The following is a 10,646-nucleotide window of genomic DNA, read 5'->3' on the forward strand; positions in this document are numbered from 1 at the left end:
ATAACCTATAGACTTTACAAAGCTTCCAAAAAGAAGCTAATTCTTAGTCCATAGTATCTAGTTATATTGCCTATGTATTAACAAGGATGTTTATGTGCATAATTAGCATTTCTTTTATATTTATATAAATAAAATTTGTCAAATAAAAATTAAAAATAATTATATTGAACCCAGAAAATTGCTAGGAACTTAGGAGAATGAAACCATGCCTCAGGAGTAAATCTTCGGCTACAGGGAGGAACTAGGGTACCAAAACTAAAATTTGGTAATGGTAATTGCATGAATAATCATGTAAACCATGTTCTACAATAAAATAAACAAACAAATAAATAAATAAACATAGTTAAAACTCAAGGTAAATAAAAAACATTAGGTTCATCCAGTTTATCACTGGTCTCCTAAAATAAAAACCTGAATGTTGCTTATAAGCTTGGATTCTTAAATAAAGACAGCCTTATTACTTCTTTTATGATTACTAACTGATATTCTTCTATACAGTAATTTTCCCTCTTCCATCTTTTCCATAAGAATGCTACATGGATACCACTGTGTGTATATAGATGAATATTATATGGAATCCTTTTTAATTCTATATCTTGCAATACTTTATAGCTTTTATTATTTTTGATGTTCTAGTAGTCTTTGATTTGACTAGAGGGACTTCTTGTAGTTGGCTTCTCTGACTTTAGGAAATGTCCCTATTAGGTTTTGGGCACAAGAAAATGTTCAAAGCTCACCTTGCAATTTTAGTTCCCCAACCTCAAAGCACACTTTTTTTTTTTAAGATAAGGAATCTTACTTTCCTTTAGTGGGAAATGGTATTCAGAAACCAAGCTGTCGGCACTACATATGCTCACTGCTACTTGGATACCATTGCTTCAAGGTATTATGGATTGATAGAGCTATACAATTCTAAGCCAATAGTGGTTATTATGAATTATAGAGCTATACAATTCTAAGCCAACACCATAGACTTCTTCTCTAATTTTTCCCATTTCATAGTTTTGTCCTCCTCTGCCAGAGTTGAAAACCATGTTCCAGAGACTACATCAATGCATTTAATAATTTGCTGTATCTTGGAATGCTTACAAAACAGCTTCAGAATTATTATACCGATTCCTGTGCCACAAATAAACCTACTAAATACAGTTCAAGATGTCCTCAGGATATACCCCACTATAGACAGACAACTACTGCCTTCTAAATTTACTTGAATTAAAATTTATGCAGTTAAATTGTTATTTGCTATATAGTTCTTTTGTCATGCTTTTGTTTTTAAGGTTAGCCTTTCCATTCTTTCAGGGATATATAAAATATTGATATGATTTTAAAATAACTACATTAAGTTATAGCTATAAAAGTCCCTTATTCTATGTCTTAGAATCCATTCCCGTGTCCCCTTAAATTAAAAAAACACTTTGACTATTTTCTGCAAACAATTGTTACTGAAAACAATATATCTAATTAATAATATCTAATTCCCCCTCTTCCTTAACACACTCCTTTGAACTTTGCTTTTTTTTTCTCACATAAAAAAATATCCTGGGAAGAACTACGTATCTGTTCCTAGAAAGGCTCCTCACATTTACAGCTGCAAAGTGTTCCCTTGTGTTTATGTGTGACTGGGTCACTCTTAATGTGGGAAATGGGGTCTAGTTATTATGAAATCATTAACCCATGCGATCAAACAGTAATTTCATAAGTATAGACCAACCTTTAGGAAGGGAAAGGTGTTTTTGAGAGCCATTTAGAGAAGAAGAGGATAGGGATGGATTCCAGAAGAAGACACCTGCAGGAGAAGGCTGCTTAGTCTAGGGTCCAAGTCACCTTCCCAGTTGTCTGTGTAGAGCTCCAGCTTTATTCCCTAGGATCTTCTCAGGACTCTGGCTCCCTCAGAATTGTCTCTCTAAATAAGTTTTTCTCCCTCCCCAGTTTAATTGCCTTTAATAGGCATCTGAATCATATTTCTTTTTTCTTATTTTTCTCCTTTATATTTTTAAACACAATGAACACATGGGTGTGTTCTTTTGTAAGTTACATGTTAAAAAAATACATAGACAAAAATTAAATTCTGCACCTCCATACTCATTTCCTCAAGAGAAACCACTATTAATCATATGCTGCTCTTGGCTCACTAATTCCCCACTGAATAGACTTAGGGGCAAAAATTTGTCTCTGCCCTCTTCCACTGAGACCCTATCTTCCATTCAGGAGTTAGGAATGTCCAAATGCTCTGATGTTGGGTTTGTGCACAGGTACTGGCCACACCATTTAAAGGCAGGAGGGCTAGTTGCAGAATAGAGGCCCTTGTGAGTTTTTCTTCTGCCTGCCAATGATTCCTGAGACGCATATCCTGAATCCTAAAATGCCAGACAGTTGCTTTCCCAACCACTGCTTATAGCCAAGAGAGAGGAGCATACCTGTTCTTTTCTGCATCTACCTCAGTCTTACTTTGTTGGACTTTCCACTTCTCTGCCAGGCATCTTTGGCTCTAGTAGCTCCCGGCATTGTACTGCATTCCCGAAGTAGCCTCAAGGGGGCGATGCGGGAACCATTGCCGTTTCTCAATTGGGGCATTAAAGGAGCCTTATGCAAAGTGGGTCATTTTGCTGGACTTGGTAAGTCAGTGGTAAACCATGTGGAAACCGAGGACCATTACCTTTGAGTCACCTTAGCTCCAGGTTTGTTCTGTGCCAGCCTAAGGCCTGTGTTGCCCAGGGGAAGATTCCCTGGGGACGCTCAGTCACTCAGCTGGAACCGTCTCATTCTATCTCCCCAGCAAAGACCCTCACAGGGTTCTGACCATGGAAGCAGTAGTGCTGCTCATAGTCGGTGAACAGACGGTGGCACCCTTCCCAATGTTCTGATAATCTGTGCTGTATATATAGACATTGAGGAGCAGGTAAAAGTGAGTAGTAGTAGCAAGGGGGTGGCGGAAGCCGGAAAAAGGGAATAAGATGAAAAGAGAAAAAGGAAAAAGGGAGTTGAGGATAAAGGAGGGGGAAAAGGAGGAATCACAGTAAATCCCAAATCTGCTTCTGAAAGTTATCAGCGCTGTCTGGATAAGAATGGGAAGAGAACAATTGCAAAGAAGAGTAAAGAAACACTTTTTTTTTTTTTTTTTTGGGGGGGGGGGGCGCCAGAATTTTATGTCATGGTAGGAAATTCTAGCAACCCAGGAGGAACAGGTGGGTTTGACAGAGGCCTAAAATGCTTTTGCATGTCCTTAATCTTAAAGTGGATTTAATTTCATTCTCCGAAGTACAATCCTAAGGGAATGAGCAGAGAGAAGGTGAGGAGTGAGGGGGCGTGACTCCTCCCGTTTTAGAGTGATGGTACCTGGATCCTGACAAGGAAAAGCACCTGGAGAAGGAATTCTGGAGTGCAAAGAAAGCTGAAGAAAGGATTTTCAAACCTATGGTTAGGCGAGCATACACTGTGGTTGTGGTTCCATGGTGTAATGGTGAGCACTCTGGACTCTAAATCAAGCGATCTGAGTTCAAGTCTTTATGGAGCCTTTCCATTTAGCTGGGATAAAAGCCATTTCTTTCACTCCTTAGGTGAGACAGGGTTTCTGCTTTCAAGTCCTGCTTTAGTAGACAAGGAGGGTTTCTGGTCCAGGGAAGGAAACAACTGAGGTTAGCAGATAGATATTGTACCACGCAGCTTTGTGCCCTGCGCTGTCCCTTGGGTCATTAATTCGGATACCCAAAGACCCTTCCTCAGGCGGCAATCACTGCAAAATTGGGACATGTTGGATATGGGTGCCCGAACTTTGGATGACTTTGCAGGCTCCATGCTTGCTGACACTGGAGGTCCCCACATCGTGGCCAAGGGGCCTAGGGACCCGGCAAGTCCCCTTGTGTCCTCAGGTGACCCTCAGCCTCTGACCACCAAATCCTTTGCCTGGGGCTTTCTCTCACTTCAACTCCTGCTCATATTTAGACCTATTGTCCTATTTCTGTGCAAGTAGAAAATACTCGAAAATATGAAATAGCATTCCTTAGCTCCGTGGTGGTGGTGGTGGTGGGGAATGAGACTCAATTTTCGGTCCTGAGTTCAAGCATATTTCATTGGTTTTATTGGATTTTTACCTGTCATCGTTTTACCTGAAGTATTGCAAGCTTCCAAGTCTCTATTGAGGCCAGTAGGGGCCGCAGTTGCCCAGAATTTTGCATCCCATTGTGAGGAATCCCATAAAGGAGCTTGAGCAGCATGAAGGGCGCGCCCCAGAATCCTGGGGCTCCCCCTGCTTCTGCCAGGCTCTGCTGTGAAGACTCCATTGGAGACGATCATGAAAAGTTCATTGAGACTCCTTCCTCTTCACGGAAAAATTTAGATCATCTTAAAGATCTTCCTACCTAGTTAAGATGTTTTCCACCACATGCTAAAGAGCAGTTTTGATTTCTTTTCTTCCGTTTTAAAACTTTCCGTGGTCACAAAGACTGCAAAATATAAACCCCTCAAAATAATGTGGGAGGAGAAGCTCACTTTGGAGTGTTTGAAAAGAAAGTCAAAGGCTATGCAAGGTCATGCAGGGAGAAAGGAGCAGGGGAAAGAAAGAAGAGGACCTTAAGGAGCCAAGAAGGTAGTTTTCAGTTGCTGGGTTTGAGACACCACATTTGCCCACTATGGAGCCTCTCCCAATCGTTTGAACCCTTATGGATTCACCCAAGCAGGCTGTCCACCCAGAAAGCCTGTAGCTGTTTGCATTGTTTTTGCTGATTTGCTTTTAATTCTTCTTGGTAATGGGGGATTAAGGAAATCCCTTGTAATATGTGTAGTGGCTAAATCAGGCACCCTGCTTTCCTTAGCCCTTATGTCTCATTGTCTCATTAATGAAACACCAAAAATTTTACATTGAGCCACAAATATAGAATTTATGTACTTTTGAAATAAATATTTGTGTTTTTGGAGTTCTAGTATTCTGAGAAATGTAATAGGCAAATGATCACTGATGATATTTACAAATATTATTAATGATAATTATTAATTATGATAAATTATATAATAAGCTCTAGAATGAACTCTCAACTATATTAATGTATCTGTGTCAATTTCACTGAAATATTGGCAGAATTGAAAATTTGGAACTTAATGGCTTGAAGTTGGGAGGTACACTGTTTCTCCTCCCTTTCATCTTCTTCCCTTGCAGACAGGCTGCCTGCTGGGTTTGGAGAGGTTAGGTTAAGGGAAAAGGTTCAGACTTGAGGCCATCAAGTCAAGGACTAGTTCTGGCGGCAGATTCAAAGACTGGAATCCCCTTCAGTAGACAGTAGACTATATAAAGAAAAGTTTCATAAAAGTAATCAACAAGTTTCTCTGCAGCAACATTTCTACTCTTTTTTTTTTTTTTTTTTTTGAGAGAGAGAGAGAAAGAGAATTTTTTATTTATTTTTTATTTATTTATTTATTTTAGTTTTCAGTAGGCACAACATCTTTATTTTATTTTTATGTGGTGCTGAGGATTGAACAGCTCCCCGCACATGCCAGGTGAGCACACTACCACTTGAGCCACATCCCCAACCCCAATATTTCTACTCTTAAGCCTTCACCCCAGGTCCTTCACTTCCCCTCCTTGTAAATTGTTTACTCCTTATATAATTTTTATTTTTCAATGCGATTGCAAGTTTGTAGTCAAAGAATGTATTCTAAATGAAATCCTTAAGATTTTTGGAGACTCCTTTTACAATTGTTTTAGTCAAAAACTAGTTAAGGAAACAAAAAGCTATGGATTTAGAGAAAAAAAATACATAAATCACAAATATGACAAATGACTCATGACCAGAATATATAAAGAACTATAAAAAGTAACAAAAATGAAACACACAGCAACAACAACAAAAAGAGGCAAAAGACATGAGCAGACATTTCAGCAGAGGAGCACCTGAAAAGACGTTCCACATCATCAGACAGAATGGAGATGCAAATTAAAACCACAGTGAGAAGGCTGGGGTTTTAGCTCAGTTGTAGAGTGCTTGTCTGAAGCACTGGGTTCAAACCTCAGCACCACATAAATAAATAAATAAAGATATTGTGTCCATCTACAACTAAAAAAATATTTTAAAAAAAAAAAAACACCGCAGTGAGACACCTCTGCACTTCCATTAGAAATATCAGAAGATGAGCTATTCAGAGTAGTGAGCAATGCAATTTTCATACACCGGTGGTAGGAGTACAAAATGATATGTCCAATTTGGAAAAGATTTCAAAGTTTCTTTTCAAGTTCAGGATACTTGTATGATCCAATAGGCCCACTCCTGACATCTGTACCTTAGTGAAATGAAGACTTATGTTCACACAAGATCCTTTACAGAAATGTTCATAGCAGTTCTAATAGTAGTATCCACAAACTAAAATCAACACAAATATTTTTCAACTGGTTAATAGAAAAACAGTGACATTTTTACTGAATGGAACCCTCAGCAAAAAAATAAAGGAATGAACTGTTGATACGTGGAACAACTTGGAAGAACCTCAAAGTCACTGTACTGACTGAAAGAAGCCAGTCCTTACAAGTTATGTATTATGATTCTGCTCCTATGATATTGTCAATAAGAGAAAACTATGTTGATGAACAGATTGGCAGGTGCCAGGCTTGTTTTGAAGAAAGATGTGATTGTAAAGAAAGAGCATGAGAAAGGTTTTGAAAGAAATAAAACTTGTGTTCTAGGGCTGGGGTTGTGGCTCCTTGGAGAATGCTTGCCTGGCATGTGTGAGGCACTGGGTTCCATCCTCAGCACCACATAAAAATAAATAAATGTATTATGTCAATCTACAATAAACAAAATAAATAAGCTAACTTGTGTTCTGATTATAGTGATGACTATACTAACTTTAACATGTTAAAAGTCTCAGAGAATTTTTACCAGAAGAAAACAGCAGTTTCACTGTACAATAATTAAATCAACAGCAAAAATCCAAGGACTGAGAAAACTGGATGATGAAAAACAGGGTTCTGTCTTTTCCTAGCAGAAGGAAGTCAGTTGCTCAAACTTTTAATAAGAATATGCTTTCCATGGAGATGCAGGATGCTTTTCTTGAGTCTTATGCATACATTATAGTTAGAGGTCCCAGGTGCATGGTCTCTCTGGTTGCCTTTCCTTGCTCACAGTCTATCACTGGTGCTTCCTCCCTCAGTATTGGGAAGAACAAGACTTCTCTGCAGACCTGTGAATGGAATGACAGGGTTTCCCTCACATTAAGGGAGGAGCAAAGACTGGAATTCTCTTACAATGCCACCATGAGAGGCAGTGGGGCCCTTACCCTCCTGTTCAGTGTCTCCAGATCAAAAGGGGAAAATTCCATGATATTGTTGGCTTAATTGGGGATTCTTAAGAAACACAGCAGCAAATTTGTTAATTCAGTTAATTTGGATTCAAGCCAAGGCTGCTGTGGCCACAACTAACCATTCATTATATGATCAAAAAGCAAGGCGGTCCATCTTCTGTGCTTAGAGGCTGAAAACTGAGCATAATTTGCCCTTCCCAACCTGGGGTAGAAGAACTGTCCTCATCATCAGGCAGAGATACCTTAGCTAGAGCAGTTCTAGTGGGAAAATAGAGAAAGGGGCATCTCCTCCTAGAGACAAAGTTGTGAATTTGGGTCTTGAAAGGGAGCGAAGCCTGGCCATTGGCAGCTGAGGATGGTTGGCCTCATAAGGGACCCAAAGTCTATGCATACACTTGCAGATTCACTAAAAGAATAGTACTATGATAAAGTCTCCTTATGCAGAGGAGATGGAAGACCTGATATGGGGCCTTCAAAGAGGAAAGTCTGCATCACGGTGCAGAAGCCCACTGGCTAACCTAACTACCACTATCCCCAGTGTGCTTGTCCTCAAAGCCCCCAGTGAGCTCCTCCCTGGCATCTCCATCTGGACTAGTCCCTGAGGATCTTCAGGGCCTTAACACCCAGGTCCTCTGAGGCTCTGCCCTTCAAGCATTGCTCTATAAGTTGAGAGAAGTGGGAAGGAGGCTACTTGCCAGGTAACTCCAAGGATTCCAGCAACATTCTGACTTGGCTCTCAGTCACTAACAAACCTATCCCATTCTCCAAATAATGACAAGAAAGCTCACAGGAACAATGCCTGAGGATTAGGTTGAGTCAGGTTACCTAGCATGCTCAAGACTCTGGGTTCTATCTCCACACTACAAAGGAGAGAGAGGGCATGGGGGGATTAAAATCAAACACAGAACTACTCCAGAATTAGGAGCCTTGGTGGCAGGAAGGGGCAGTCAAATTGTCTTATGAATGCCTGGCTTCTCCATATTTCTATTTCTCCCTCTCTTCTCTTTGTTTTTTGGGGGCATATTTCCTTTCTCCCTAAGCTGTTTTCCTTTCATCCTCATGACCATGTCAGACCTTCCAAAGAAAGTCATGATAACCACTTGTATTTTATTTATTCTTGTAAGTGCTGAAAGTTTCAGAATGAGAGAGATTTGGTGGTGATCATTTTAGCTATATGTAAAGGACAAAAGTAGTAGTTACATATGAAGGCTCCTTCCACAAGCAGGAGATAAAAAGATGGATGAAGGGATTAAGAAATCCAAGAAACTGAGTTGCTTATGTGGTTTATTTTCTGTCCAGAGAAGCCCAGGGCAATGGGTTTACAAGATGTGTGTGTGTGTGTGTGTGTGTGTGTGTGTGTGTGTGAAAGAAATCTATGAGCATAGGATTTAATGGCCACAGCTTTTTTCAATGCTGCAGACATTTCACACCCAATGTGTAAATTCTGGGTCCCTCCCCCACCTCACATTAAGGGAGAAGCAAAGACTGTGGCAGAATGCTTTTTTTCATGGAGCATTTACTGACTGCTTTTAGGTGCCAGGTCCTGAACTGGGTGAGGGTCTGCATGTGGAGTGAAGCCCAGTTGCCTGACTCGTAGACTCCGCCTCTGGAGACATGGAGGCAGCACATAGGGGCAGAACACCATGTCTCTCCTACTCGCTAGTCTATGAGACTCGCAGTGGACTTGAAAAGTGAAGTGTACTGAGGAATGGCAGATGGTTATATCAGACCAAGGGGCTGTGGCTGCCACCTGCAGTGAGGCAGTTTCTGAGAGAAGAGAAGTAGATGGAAGAGGTCATGGATCAGTATTTGGGTGTCAAGCAACTCAGCCCATTCATGTTCAAAACTAAATTTGACCAAAGACAAGACTCAGAGTCTGCAATACCAGTAGGTTTTTAATGTGTTTTCAGAGAAGAATAAGGAGCTGTGAAACATATTCTCACCCCATGGTAACAGCCTATGATTCTACAGTGGTTTCCCCCCACCCCTCTGTGCAATAATCAGCACATAGCTGATAATGGAAAAGACAGGTGGTTCAAGGCCATACCAGGACACTCTAGTCCTCATCTAGATTCTTATTCAACCTCTGATTCTCTCTCAAATTTACCATTCTCTGAAGTTTCTTTTATCTTCCTTTCTGTAGCCCTCAGTTCCTCCTGGTTTCCTTCTCCTTTGGTCTATGGGTGCTTCTGGGATGCTGTGAGGGCTCAATCCTTGTATTCACTGACTTATGCCCTGAGAAGTGATTTCTTCCTGTCCTACCAATGCCACTGGTCTTTCTTCACTGTTCAGAGCTCAGAGGCTATCTCAACCTAACTGGATTACAGGGGCCAAGCATGGAAATAAGAAATGACTCTGAATCCAGGTTGATGCACCCCTACAAGGCGTATTGACTATGCCATCACAAGATACCCCCAACATTTTGATTTGGGGCTATCCTATCCTGACATTTGTTTAAGAATATTTCTAAATTTACAAATAAATTGAGCAGATAGTACAGAGTTTCCATATACTCCTCTCCCTGCACACATTTCCCCTATTATTAGTATCTTGTCTTAATGTAGTATATTTGTTACAATTGAGGAGCCAATATTGATAAATCTTTATTAAAGTGTATGGTTTAAATTAGATTCTATTCTTTGTGCTATATAGTTCTATGAATGATGACAAATGTGGAATGTCTTTAAGACCCATTACAGTTTCATACAGAATATTTTCACTACTGAAAACATCTCTGTGCTTCACCAGTTTATCCTCCATCCTCTCTCACCCTTGGCAACTGCTGATCACTTTACTCTCTATGGTTTTTGACTTTTCCAGAATGTCCTAGGGCTGTAATGGAATGTTGGATAATATATGGATTTTCAGACTGGCTTCTTTCTCACATTAGATATTTAAAGTTTCTCGGTGGCTCCATTGCTCACTTCATTGTTTCTTAATGTTCTTCCATTGTATGGATTCACAGTTTGTTCATTCTTCACTTAGTGGAGGATATCTTGATTATTTCCAGTGTTTTGAAAATTATTAATAAAATTATTGTAAGCACTCATGTAAAATTTTCTTGTGAACATAAGTTTTCATCACATTTTTGTTAATGCCTTGGACTGTAATCACTTTATTATATGGCACGATTATACTTAGTTTTGTAATAAACTGATGAACTGTCTTCCTAAGTGACTATATCATTTTACATTTCCACTAGCAATGACTCATTCCCTAAGCTCGACATATTTGACAGCATTTGGTACTGTCATTTAAAAAAATTTTAGCTATTATGATAGGTGTACAGAGATTGTCTCATTTTTGCTTACTTTTCAATGTCATAATGAAAAATGATTTTGGACATCCTTTTCTAT

This window comes from Marmota flaviventris, chromosome 10 (assembly GCF_047511675.1).
Source record: "Marmota flaviventris isolate mMarFla1 chromosome 10, mMarFla1.hap1, whole genome shotgun sequence".
Lineage (NCBI taxonomy): Eukaryota > Metazoa > Chordata > Mammalia > Rodentia > Sciuridae > Marmota > Marmota flaviventris.